Below are 14933 nucleotides of genomic sequence, written 5' to 3' on the forward strand. Positions count from 1 at the left end.
TCACATACCTCACGGGAGATCACTCAACACTCGGCCGAAGGTGTATATTTTAGTGAATCACTCGAGAGCGGCACGGAACTTACGTATTTCCATAGGCTTGCCAAGCAATCAATCCTCCTCCTTTTTAACTTTTTACCTTTGTAAATATCAAGATGACTTTTGGGGTGAAGGCTTGGGTTTAAAGGTGGGTGGTTGGTTAGTGGTTAGTAAAAAGGGCGAAAATCGTAACAAGTGTCGGTTTTCGTAGAATACCTTGTTTTTAGTGACTTATTATTTTTGAAGTACTTCTTCAAACAAGCTTTTGTAGCTTTTGTTTGTTTTTTGACTTCATCATCTAGTTTTTTTTTTTTTTTTTTTTTTTTTTTGATGTCACTTGAAAGGGCAAGTTGACGAAAAACCGAGCTTGTTACTAAAATAAAGGGGAAAAATGAAAAAGGTTTTTGGTGGGTAAAAATGGTTTTTGGGGTAATGAAATGAAAGGTTTAGGCTCAAAGGGGCTATCTAGGGGGATTTTGGGTAGGTAAAAAAATGAAAAATAATGGTTTTGAAAGAAAAATAGTTAGTCCTAATGCCTCCATCATTTACTTACTTGGGTTTAAGTTGGTAAGGACTGGGAATGTATCGTTGTGGCAAGTTCTAGATTTGTAAGGACCGAGCGGCTATTCACACAAGAAACGAAAAATGAGCATTTAATCTAAATATGTGTATTTTTATGCTCAATAAAGGCTCAAAACTCACTTTTTGTGGGAATGGGTTTTTAAATGTGACCAAGCATATATAATCGAATTTTAAACTAGACTTGTTATGCCGTTTCATAGTTTTCTTATGTTGGTTCCTTTTTTATCACGACGCTATCGGTTGTAAACTTGTAAAAATATAACCTTTTTAGAACTTGTTCTTCCCAACTTAAACTAAGACAAGTAAATAAATAAAAAAATGAAAAAGGTTTTTGAAAAAATTTGGGGTGTTTAGCAGTTCCAATAGAGTTTTGTGTAAGGCTTGTGTTTAGGATTTTGCAAAATTTCAAGGTTTTAGCATCCCCCCACACTAAAATTACACATTGTCCTCAATGTGTCCAAAAACAATATTTTTGGTTGATTAAAATGTATAAAAGTGTGTTAAAAAGCAAATATTTATGTTACTGGCACTCTGGACACGGCCCCGTGTTCACCGGGCACGGCCCCGTGGTCAAGTGCCAGTAACAAAAATTTTAGAATTGAAACAGAAGCCTGGACACGGGGGCGTGTCCGCTGAACACGGCCCGTGTCCAGTTACCTGAACTGGGTGATTTTTCTGCAGGGGTTCAGCACGGGGCCGTGTTGGTTGGGCACGGCCCGTGTTGAGCCTTCTGTGATGGAGATTTTTGTCGGGTTGCTCTGTTCTTCATGCATGGTTCCATTTTTTCTCGTTCCCTTTTTCATCCATTACCACCATGAGTGTGTTTTATTCTGCAAAAACTAAAAGATTAAACTAAACTAAGGATAGTTCCGCGGAATGCCTCCGTGGTGCGCCACGTTTATAAGGGTCCTTGGCTAGACCCGATTCCCGGTCATATGTCTTCAGAGTGGAGTGCCTTGCTTCCCAAGTTACACCGTCGGAGAGCGGTATCCAAGCTCGAGTCAATAACCTTCATGTAGTTGACCGGGTCGTCGTCCTCTATTCTCTTCCCAACTCCGAACTTCACCTCATCGTCCCCATACCTCAAAGTCAGTGTCCCTTCATTCATGTCCACCACTGCTTGTGCTGTGGCAAGGAAGGGTCTCCCTAGGATAAGGGGGACCTCGGTGTCTTCCTCCATGTCGAGTATGACAAAGTCAACGGGATAAACGAATTTGCTTACCCTTACCAAGACATTTTCGATGACACCTTGTGGGAATTTGACTGATCAATCAGCGAGTTGTATGCTTATTTTTGTAGGGCTCGTGGTTCCCAAGCCAAGCCTTTTGAACATTGATGAGGGCATGAGGTTAATGCTAGCCCCTAAGTCGGCCAAGGCATTGCGAACGGGTGATTCCCCTATTGAGCATGGAATCGTGAAACTTCCGGGATCGATCTTCTTTTGGGGTAGTTTATTGAGTACGAGGGCAGAGCATTCTTCGCCTAAATTAACTAATTGCAAATTTTCAATTTTCTTTTTATGTGTAAGGAAGTCCCTCATAAATTTAGAGTATTTGGGCATTTGGGTTAGGACTTCGATAAAAGGAATATTGACATGCAATTGTTTTAGCAAACTTTCGAATTTTGTGAATTGCTCATTGGTCTTTTGACGAATTAACCTACCGGGGTACGGAACTCGAGGAGCCTTGATAGGCTCTGGTGATGGGGGAGAGTTCTTTTCCTGCGGATGTGTTGGCGTTGTTTCTTCCGCTGCTGGAGGTACTTCTGCAGGCCCTACGGTGCGGTTTCGTAGTGTGATGAGGTGAACTTGCGCCTTTGGGTTTGTTTCGGTATTGCTAGGTAATGCGCCTTGCGGTCTCTCGGAAAAATTTTGTGCTAGTTGATTTATTTGTTTTTCTATGTTTTGAATGCTAGCTTGTTGATTCCTAAAATTAGATTCTAATTGTAGAAATCTTTCCGAGTTTTTCTTATCAGTGTCGGAGACGAGGCGAGATATAGTATCTTCGAGCCTTTCTCTTCCACCTTGTTGTTGAGTGAAATTTTGTGACTCATTTCTTGATTGCTGAAAGTTTGTTCGTTGGGTTTGTTGGTTACTACTATTGCCGGTTTCCCTCCAACCAAGGTTTGGGTGGTTTCGCCATCCTTGGTTGTAGGTTCCCGTTGGAGGACCCGACGGCCTAGGTCTATTATCAATGTAGTTTACCATTTCTTGTTGATCGTCCGTTTCTTTCATGCAACTCCAATTTTCATGTGACCCACCACACCCCTCACAAGCCATAACCAAGACTGTTTTTGTCATTTCTAATTTTTTTATTTTTGAAGAAAGGGCCTCGATTTGGGCTTGTAAAGAGGTGCTTTCGTCTACCTTATGGGCGCCCGGGGCGATAGACTTATTTCCCCGGGGAGTGTGCCATTGAAAATTGGTTTGAGCAATTTCCTCAATTTGATTATATATTTCGTGTGGGCGTCGATTACCTAAAAGTCCCCCGGAGCTAGAATCAAGTGTCTGCCTAGTATGTGGCAACAATCCATTATAGAAAGTGGATACTTGTTGCCATATTGCGAGGCCGTGATGGGGGCACTTGCGTAATAGCTCCTTGAACCTTTCCCAAGTTTCATATAAGGATTCCCCGTCCTCTTGTGAGTATGTATTAATTTCAGCCATTAATTTAGCAGTTTTAGAAGGAGGGAAATACTTATATAGAAATTTTTGGGCTAGTTCATCCCAGGTGTTTACCGATCCAGCTGGGAGGGTGTTGAGCCAAGCTTTCGCTCGGTCTTTCAGTGAGAATGGAAACATACGGAGGCGGATGGCGTCGTTTGATGCCCCATTGATCCGAAAGGTATCACATATTTCTAAGAAATTAGTTATATGTAGATGGGGATCCTCGTCCGCAAGCCCGTGAAAGGTTGCGGAGTTTTGGAGCATTTGTATCAAGTGCGGTCGAAGTTCGAAGTTATTGGCTTCGACATTCGGAGCATTGATAGCGGCGCCTAAATTACCTACGGTGGGTCGTAAATAATCCATGAGGGTACGTTGGTCCGCCATTGGGGGTGGATCACCCGAAACCTTCTCTTGGTTTTTGGCTTTTAACCTTTTTCTGAGAAAGCGTTCGGGTTCTTCTAATGGTTCCTTTATGTCTTTATTGGAACTGGAGCTCATACACTACGCGAGGTTGGTGTCGGGTTCCAAGTCCTGCAATAAAAACAAAAAAAGAATGTCGGTCAGAAGGTTCACCACGGCCCCGTGTTGAGCGAACACGGCCCCGTGGTCGGAAATACAGTGATTGTTTTCCAGATCCCAGTTACTGGAAGTTGGACACGGCCCCGTGTTGCACCGGCACGGCCCCGTGGTCACCCTTCTGTAACTTGAAAAACAAAAACTGCCAGTAACTTTGCTGAGCACGGCCCGTGTCCGACCAGGCACGGCCCCGTGCTGAGCTCTGCAGAAGCTAAAAATCTAAGAAAAAAAAATCCTAAAAAAAATTAAAGAAAAATAAAATAAAAAAAATGATTAGGCCGTTGATTCCTAACTTTCTTAAAATCCTTGTGTCCCCGGCAACGGCGCCAAAAACTTGATGCGTGTTAGTGTATATATGTTTTTAGATATATATTTAAGCCCTTTTTACACTTTTAGCCAAGTTTTAAATTTATAAAACACGATATTTACTAACACTAAACACACATATGGGCAAGTGCACCCATCGTGGACGTAGTATAGTGTTGGTAAGATACCGAGGTCGTCCAAGGACACAAGAGCTTTTAATACCGGTTTATCCTCAACGTCTAATCAAGTCAAAAAGGTTAGAAAAATGTTTTAAAATAAGAAAAATAAAAACTAACTAAATGCTGAAAATAAAAATAAAATAAAAACAGATAGACAAGATGAATCACTTGGATCCGACACGTGTATTAGTATAACCTTTGATTATTTTCGCACTTTTGCACTTGTTTAAGAGATTATCTTAGTTATTGTAGTAGGCCCCTCTTTTGAAGGCGACGTTACCCTCAACCCAGTAGTTTGAGTCAGCAAGGATACAATCCTAAAGGGTCGGATTATTGAAAGATAATGAATTAAGTTATTAATGCAAATTGTGGTAGGCCCCGCTTCTGGCGGTGACGTTACCCTCGGCTAAGTAGTCTGAGTCAGCAGGGATACAGTCCTAAATAGCCGGGTTATAGTATTAATAGTAGTTAACTTATGAGGGGGTCAAAGAGAGAGTTTGGATCCCCGCCATCCAATACCTATGGGCATTGAAGGAGATCCTACTAAATTTGACCCAGGTCCCAAGCAGGACCTCTAAACGCTGAACAAGGGCAAGACCCTTACCAAACCGTTCCCTTAACCCCCGACCAGGTAGCCAACATACCTCCATATAGACCGTGGAGATATGAATGGTGAAAATCTTTTATTTTATATAGACAGTAAAATAACGCCAAGACACCACGGACAAACGATAAGGAAAGATCACCTTCAACATAAGTAACTAGTTATTAAAGTCATTAATACAAAACCAAATAAAAAGTGCAAAAGATTAAAAATAAAAAGTATTATACTAAACACTTGTCTTCACCAAGTGATGTAAGAGACTTAGGCAAACATGGCCTTGATTGTCAAGAACTCTTACGATCAATCTTGGATCCCGAGACGACTCACACACTCTACGATGGACAATGGATGATGGTGGTGGATGATGGTGTTATGGTGGTGGTGGGTGGTGGATGAAGTGTGAGAGAGGTGGTGTGCCAAGGGATGAGAGAGAATGAAGCCAAGCTCCTCTATTTATAGGCTGAACAGAAGGCTGGACACGGCCCCGTGTCCGCTGGACACGGCCCCATGCCCGCCTGACACTCTCTCTCTTCATTAATTGTAATTGCGAATTACAATTAATGCGCCTGCTGTACTTTCACCATGCCCCCGTGCTCGCTGGACACGGCCTCGTGGTGGGCAATGGAAGCTTCTACTGGTTTGTCTTTTCTGCTGCTTCCTGGGCACGCCCCCGTGTTCGCTGGACACGGGGCGTGTTCAGACTCTGTTTCCTTCTTTTTGCCTTGGGAGGTGCCGTTGAGGGTCCGGGCAGTCCACTTTTGTTCCTTTTCTTGTATTTATGGTAGAATTAGTGGTCTTTTTGCTTCTTTTGTGATTTTGAGCTCATTTCATCCTGAAAATACAAAAGGAAGACAAAAACACTCTTTTTCCAACATTAGTACTTAAAAAGGGTTAGTTTTTTGCCTTAATTGATGTGTTTTATATGTTGCATTTTACACACATCAAATATCCACAGTTTAAAAGAAATAACTAATGTCAACACCGGAAGCATATGTTTAATAGTTTAAAACATCAGTTTAAAGTTCATAATTATTAATAGAAACCCAACACGGGTTCATACGACCGCTGCACTCCTGCTGCATGCTCCCGAGCTATCACCGAGTACCTTCAAAGCATGAAGTAGGGTGTCAACATAAAGTTGACGAATACATAAGTTGTCCATTTATACCATGCCATAGGGAGCTACCCCATAAATACAAGCTACTAGACTCCTTGATAATACCGAAACTTTCGCACTTAAGTTGTTGGTGCCCCGTTTGTCAATGTCTACCATTATTGACGCTTACCGGGGACTATTAGTTCACGCTCATCCACTCAAGTAACGGTGTGAGGTTAGTGAGACCTAAATAGCGCTATTTAACTAATATCTCGTTCGCCTAGCCCCGGTGACTAATCGGTACAGTAATGTACGGACTTTGTGATAGAGTTCCGTTTAGTAGGCTAGTTCATGAAATATAAATAACATTTAACTTGAGCATCCCACATAAGGGGGATGTGTTGTCCGTTCCATTCCCAACCACCAGGAATAGATAATTTAGTAAAGTGTGTGAACTCAGATTGGTTTGCTCGGCATATAGTTTACTGGTTTAAACAGTTGGTTAACCATGTCCTATTATGGTTACCAATACTAGTCAAGTTTTTGTTATGCAAGTAGTTCACGTATTTGTACACATAGCTAACAGGTAGCATGCAAGGTATCACATAAAACACAAATATACATACGGGTCATATAGACAAACAACAACTTAGATAGCCCAAAATACAACATGTGGTACGCGGCCTCAACAGTTTGTAGTCCAACAATACAACACCTTAGTTGTGCGTTCCAAATAGAAAATCAATATACGTGAATGTGTGGTCTAGTTATCATAGCCCAATAATCAGGTTACAAGTATGTGTGCGGCCCAATAGTTGAACGACCCAAAAAGAGTGTGCGGCTCACTGCCTAGTGTGCGACCCATGTGAGAGTGTGCATCCTCAAGGCTGTGTGCGGTCATGCATAGTCTGTATGTACAATTTGCTGTGAATATTGTACCACTAGAGTGTACGGTTTATCAGGTGTGCGACTGTGCATATTTCACTTGTACTATGGTGCATTCAAGATTGTACTAAGAAGAGGTGTGCGGCTTAAAGTGTGCGACTCAATATCATCCTCTTTTACATTGTGTACCACAACTTGTACATTCAGAGAATGTGCGGCACACCTAGCACACATGAGTGTGCGGTGTGCTGCACTGGTTTGTACATCAAGCAAGTGATGTTGTACATGTATGAGTGTACGATATTCATTTTAAACTAACAGAAATTATTCAAGTTTATCAAATCAAGATGGATTCAAGATTCCCATTTAATGTTAATCCTCAAGAACCCTAATCATTCTCTTGACTGTTTCATCATGCATCAATCAATCAATAACCGATTCAATCATTAATCCACACACAGATTTACACATTATTTCCTTCTAAAATAGATCTAGACTTCTATTCTTATCATGAACATTTATCATACTTCATCTGACATTTACATCATGTACTCACTGTCTACTAACACACCTTCATCAGATATACATCACCAAGAATAGATTCGTAGTTCTTTTTCAACAGTAAGCATTAAACACCCCTTTTTGTTCATAATATCGGTCAACATGCATAATCAAAATAATATTGAGTCTTGTTCCTAACATGCCCTAGATCTTTTAAATCATCGAACACATAACCATGAAAACAAGATTAGATTTTTGTGATTACCATTCCAACAGTGATTACCAGACTGCTGCCATATAATCATCGCATTATTCTAGTATGGTCTTCTAAGCATAACATACAAACAAACAATCAAATTGTCACCAACCATAGCATAAATGACATTAACTAACCTGGAAGTTATGATGTGAGATTGTACGATAAAATAAAGAGGATGATGCTTCAAAGAAATGAAGAGAATGTGTGATTGCTACGATAAAATCTAGAGAGAGAAAGTAGGAGAAGAGAGAGAGGGAGAGATAGAGAATGTTTTTAGGGATTGCTACCGTCAAAATGGATTGGGAAACATTCCCTGCGTATGGCAATGCATGTATTTATAATGTGGGCAAAAGATACCGCACACACATTCATGTGTGTGGTCCCTATGATTGTGCGGTATCACTAGGGAAAACGATGGGTTCTTGGGCTTGTATTTGGGCCTGGACTATTTGTGTGTGTGGTCCAGAAGAGAGGTGTACAAGGTGGAGGTGTGTTTGTGTTTAACGGAAGTGTGCGACTGCACCCATTCATCGCATAACTCAAATACATACATATACACATCTACATTTTAAACAAAAATTATATCATAAATATTCATTCATTATATTCACACAATTATCTTTACATAATCACAAACACAAAAATGGAAACGTGCAGGGAAAGCCGAAGTGTCACATTATCCCCAAGTTCAAAGAAAGTTCGTTCCGAAATTTACCGCGTAGCCACTGACTTGCTAGTGTGTGTGTTTACACGTTTTTGCGGCGTGTCACATAAAGCCCTCTTCATTCCTAATATAGGCAGGCACACCATCCATCGTGTCTTAACCCTACACAAACCTAACTTGGGCCATAAACTAATGAACCCTAATAATGAATTGTAATAATTATAAGTGACCCCTACATTCAAGTTGTAGCACAAATGTTAATCAAACTCAATTTGTTTAGACCTCTATTTTGTGGTAAGTTTACGTCAATCGACTCGTATCCTCCTTCTGATCAAAGCTCGAAAATATCGGTTTGTAATTTGGAAAAAAAACTGAACTCCGTTAAGTTTTTTAATAACGGCGGACTATTTTACAAACAAAATGGAAGAGTTTAGATTATTATGGATAATTAATTGAGTTGGAATTATTATCAGCCAAAAAGAGCCGGTTCCAATTATTAAAAATCTAATTTGCCTTTATTTAATATAAGTTATTTCTTAATTATTTAACATATATTAAATATGAAAAAAATTACTCATGAAAAACCATTTTTATCATTATTCTTTTTTATAATATTTTGACTAACATAAGTTGGAATTTGATGATTGTTGTAATATAAGTTTTTTGTTAAAAATATAGTTTATTTAGAAAATTCATAACAAATTTTGTATTCAAGTCACTTCTTAATAAATATAATAATTAAAATAATTAATAAATATAATAACCATCAATAATTAAAATTATTATTCATAATTAAGTCAAGAGAAAGGTGAAAAAACCAAAAAGTAGATGGCCTAGAACATTGACAGTTTTTCTTTCAAATTTTCTTTTATTATATAATATAGATTATCGAAAAATAAAGCAACGGAAAATCCATGATACAAATGATTTGTTCTATGAAAAAAAGATTCTCTTACAAACCATTTAAATGAATGAATTAATTAATTATAAAGAAAGATTCATAAAAATGTATATGTATTGTTATGCTAGGTTATAGACTCGTGTACCACACGTGTCACACCCCAACCCATAGCACATCTAGTCGAGGCATGATAATTGTCCTCATGACAACTAATATAAGTTTTAATATTTAAAGCATATCCAATTTAAATTATCATATAAGAAGAAATTTCCAAATAATCCATACAATGTTCAAAACATAAACATAAGACAATATTCTAATTTGTTTTTCTAAGGCCTGTTCTACATATTAGCCGAATATACGCTCATTATATCGTGTTCGCACATCGAATTCGACATAACACTAATAATATTATATATTTTTGCCTAATATACTCTCAATACCATGTTCGCATAGAAGTCTACTTAATAATAATAATAATAATAATAATAATAATAATAATAATAATAATAATAATAATAATAATAATAATAATATATTTTAGCCGAATATATGCCCGTTATACCGTGTTCGCATCGAAGTCGATAAAACACTAATAATATTAAATATTTTAGTCTAATATATGCTCGTTATATCGTGTTCACGTCGAAGTCAACGTATAAAAAATGTTATATATTTTAGTCGAATATACGCTCGTTATACCGTGTTCGCGTCGAAGAAGTCGATGTAACAATAATATTATATATTGTAGACGAATATACGATCATTATATCGTGTTTGGGTCGAAGTTGATGTAACACTAATAATATTATATATTTTAGCCTAATATACGCTCGTTCTACCGTGTTCGTGTCGAAGTCGACTTAATAATAATATTTTATACTTTAGCCGAATATACGCTCATTATACCGTGTTCGCGTTGAAGTCAACGTCGTAATAATAATAATAATAATAATAATAATAATAATAATAATAATAATAATAATAATAATAATAATAATAATAATAATAATAATAATAATATATTTTAGCCGTATATACGCTCGTTATACCATGTTCGCGTCAAAGTCGACGTACCACTAATAATATTATATATTTTAGCCGAATATACGCCCGTTATACCATGTTCGTGTCATTGTCGACTTAAAACTAACATTATAATAAAAGTAATATCAGAAAAAAATAAAGGCCTCGTATATGTCGCCGCGTACAGGGGTGTACGTGACGTTTTGTTCTTCCTTGATCTGCATCCACAAAATTCCATAACCAAAAATCTGAAATTTCATGAAAAACAACCTAAATCAACGATCCAATGTAGAAATAAACTTCAAAATACTAATCTATGGGTGAGAATACGTACCTGTAATGCTCCAATGATGTGAAATACGGTCGAAATACGACCAAATAGCGTATATGCAGCGTATGTGTGTGTTTGAGAGTTTGTTTGTTGTGTGCGTATACAGGGTTCGTCTACATGATCTCCTGTATAACGCACCAATATATGACGCGTATAGTTCTTCACACAGCGTCTATCATAAATGGTTAATTACCATTTAGCCCTGCGTTACCCCTTATACAGACAAAACACATAGCAAAATTGGTCATTAATCATTTACAATTTTAAATTTCTAAATATTTAGGGGAATTTTTTCCGCCCAGTTTAGACGCCACGTACAGCTCTGTACGCGACGTCTACTCTGTACGCGACATCTATCTATGGTCAAAAGACCATTTTAGCCCTGTGTAGGAGCTGTATGTGGGATATCACATGGCTAAAATGGTCTTTTGGCAGCTGATAGACGTCGCATATAGACATGTACGTGGCGTTTATTTGTTTTTATAAAAAAAATTTTGTGTTTGTTGCTTAAATTAAATACAAAATAAATGTAAATAATAACACTAAAATGAATTATACAAAAATCATATTAATATTAATAACAATAACATTAATTATACAAAATTCATTGTTGCGGTTCACTATCGATGAAATTTATACTCGGGTTTGGGTCCGGTTTCAGATGCACTATCGATGCATACCATTGAAAACGCGGCATATACATATCTTCTCATTATTCTTCAACGGGTCTTTGGTGCATCAACCGTAGATTGTCCACTATCAGCATGGGATAGTCCCCTTCTAGCTTAACATGTATGAAGTGGCCTCCATTAACATGAACGAGAGTTATCACTTCAGCTTACGGATCATCAGGAGGATTCAATATCGGGAGGAAAGTACAACTCCCATTGACGCTTAACACGTGCATGAAGACACCATACCGTTGCGCAATGAGAAGCCATGCGTGGGGGCATTTTCATCCGGTCATTCGGTGGACAACGTTGCACAGAATTCCAAATTAGGCTCGTACGTAGTCGGTTAAAATGGCATTTGGATCATGTTTCAAATATAGCCCACCATGTCAATAAGTTTTAATTCATCTCTTTTAAAATGTCCTCGGGCCACACGTGTTATTCCATACTGAAACCTACATCCTCATACCGAAACCCAAGATGATCGTCTGCCTTCACATCTTGTATACACGAGATGTACTAGTGAAACACTGATGGAAGCTGTGGGCTTAAACCGTTTGATATTTAGAACGTTCTCGTCCCCAGGATTAATGGAAACCCATGATCAACTCGTATCTCATTCTTTTTAGAAGTCGTTGAACGGCTTCGTTGCAGTTTGGGTTTTTTGAGACTTTATGACTAAACCTGTTCCACGAGAGCCCTATGACGGTACGTATAAACTGTGTCGTGGAGCATCGCACCTTCTTTGTTGGGAACCTTCAAAGGAGTTGCTTGCCTCACCGAAGGAGCTGTTTCTCACAGTCTCGTCTATCCTTGGAGCTTCGTCTAACCTTCGCTATACTTTCTTGGATGTTGGCCACCCACGAGTATGTTGTTGGATAATCGATGGTTTCAAGGTAGATTTGGTTTGAATCAACACCGCTTTAATCTTTGACATAAAGATTTTTTTCTGAGTAGGGGTTGTAACTTTAATAGTTTCCTCACATTATTAGGTTCTTTTGCCACATCTGCCTCCTCATCCATCAATTTACATGGTAGTAAGTTAAGCTTGCACTAGAAGACGTCTATGTCTTCGAGTTAAATCTTATCATCTGCACAGTTAAATTAATGCAATGTTTAAGCCACATGAATATAAAAAGTTTATCACAAAGGGGTTGTACGATAAACATTTATTACCGCCACTTACATACTCGTCCAACTGGCAAGCACACGAAAACCCATAGCTAATCCACATTTGCAACAACATAATGAATGAAGTCTCTGCAATACCTCTAGCTTCATGGGAAACCTTCCCACGTAGGTGGTTAAATAGAGGTAGTTTGTGGTGGTTCACGTTTTTTCAATGCTTTCTTGGAAACTCTTCTTTATTTCTCCGAACCGTGTTTCAACTATATCTAAGACACATCCCACAATTCGGTCCAGGGAGGTCTTATCTCGAACGTATCTCTTCAAATTGGCATGCTGGCTCTTAACTCTGTTGGTAGTACGCTGACTAAAGTTGCGACTTTGATTAGTCCACACAAAGACGAACATTTCTTTATAATCTTTCAGCCATATCATGCACATAGTTAAAGATCCCTAAAAATTAAAATAACAAATTAAATTAAATGTGTATATGTATAAATATAATGGAATGTGTGAATCATATGTTGTAAAAAAACTTACTCCTACATTTTCAAGCCACAAGTTGCTTATGCAGTTTGCGCAAGTTGTAATCGTATATGGGTACTCAAGGAGAGTCACACAATGTGCCCAAAAATGACAGAAATTTCTCCCAGTCTTTGTTTGTGAATGCGTTCTTGTAGTGCTTACAAATATTCTGTTGTATGTGATACCTACAATGATACCTAGAGGTGTTCGGAAATACTTTAGCACACACATTCATCAGGGCCAAGTTTATATCCCTTACAATCACACGTGGCTCCATATATTCATTCAACGTTGACCAGATCCGTTCAAGCACCCATACGAACTTATCACTCCGTTCTTTACAAATAACGGCATGCGCAATACAAAACGACTTGATGGTCGATGTCAAATCCACGACATAGACAAATGGCATGTTGTATATTTTTGTTTTGTACGTCGTGTCGTTCAACAGCACGTGCGGGAATGCACGCCACATATCACTCTGGTAGGGATGAACAAAGAAGAGCTCTGTTACGACATCTGTTCCAGGGTCTTGCCAGGTCTTGTAAACGAACCTGTTTTAAAGCAGCATGTTTCTAGTGTCTTCATGGGAGTCTTTCCATATCTTTGTGAGACTCTAATCTTCAGCACCACATTTCATACGTTTTTAGGAACATGGATCCTGTTTTGAGCTTTTAATTGCTTCCTTTTTGTTTGAAAATGTGGCTCCATGTTTTGAGATCTCAGCTGCACGATTAGCTTGTAGTCGTTGGGAGTTATTCTTCACACAAACACGTGGCCGACAGGTCCTCAATAAGTTCATGGTTATGTTTGGCTTTTCCCACTACAATCCCATAGATTTCATACGACTGGTGCCAGACCCGCCATCAGATAAAATGGGCAACTGATTTTTTTGCTACCGACTTTTCTAACTGTTGGTGTAATACGGTGCTCACCACCATGGTCACATTCAAGCTCACCACCACGGTCATATTTAAGCTATAACACCAATAGGCTTAAGTTACATTTTATATTTATTAATCAGGTTTAATTCTTTTATATTATATTTATTTATTTTAATATATAACATTTAACTAAAAAAACATATGTATATCATTGTCTCGCGCAGCTAGATAAATTTAATACCTGCTTAGTTTTGTATGGATTGCTCACCCTCGGGGGTTCCTCGACATCATATGGTGGTATGTTCGGAGGCTCACCACCATATCCTCCGTCGTCCGAATAGTCTAGTTGAACTAAAAAGAATGTGATGCATTTTAGCATTCGTAAGGATTACTCGGGTTACTGAATTGCTCATCACCATACGATGAGGTGAATGGAGGCTCACCACTATATCCATCCGGATAGTGTTGTTGCACGTAAGTAGATTCACACCCGTATCCATAATCCGGATACCCTTGTTGCGTCGGATAATATGATTCATCCATAGGGGGGGTGTTCGTTCAAATATAGAAACGATATGTTTTGATCAACCTATACACCAGACACAAGCTCCTCTTCCTCATAAAAATAAAAATCAGGAACACCAGATTCCTCCTAAAAATGGTATGACAAACAGTAAATAATCAAAACAACAAAGAGTTAAAGTTAATAAATGTTACCGGATCAGTTCTGGGCACCCATGAATCGCTAGAATACTGCCCAAAGAAATGGTTATCGTCCCAAAATGATGACATTTGTAGTGTGTTGAATTAATAAACTCTCGTTTAACGGTTGGTTAAACGTAGAATGCAAACAAAAGGAACAGAAGAACTGAACCGTAAAGAATTCTCTGTGTATCACTATTTAACAACTTCAAAATTGAAAATATACGCCGTGCATAGCCCTGTACGTGGCGTATAACTTTAATCACGTGCCCATAAAATATCGTATCATAGTCAAATCGGAAAAATATACGCCACGTACAGCTCTGTACGCGACGTTTTCCCCTATGGTATATGAGCATTGTACAGGCCAATATTTGGTGTACATGTGATTGGTGTGATGTTGTACGAGGTTGCA

At 38.5% G+C, this 14933-nt stretch overlaps 1 non-coding gene across 1 annotated transcript; it reads left to right on the plus strand.

Moving 5' to 3' along the window:
- Positions 1-3182: 3182 nt before the first annotated feature.
- On the plus strand, positions 3183-3289 carry LOC118486134. The gene has a single exon (XR_004877990.1). It is a non-coding gene; the product is annotated as a small nucleolar RNA R71 (small nucleolar RNA).
- The last annotated feature ends 11644 nt before the right edge of the window (positions 3290-14933 follow it).

Source organism: Helianthus annuus, chromosome 13 (genome assembly GCF_002127325.2).
Source record: "Helianthus annuus cultivar XRQ/B chromosome 13, HanXRQr2.0-SUNRISE, whole genome shotgun sequence".
NCBI classification, from domain to species: Eukaryota; Viridiplantae; Streptophyta; class Magnoliopsida; order Asterales; family Asteraceae; genus Helianthus; species Helianthus annuus.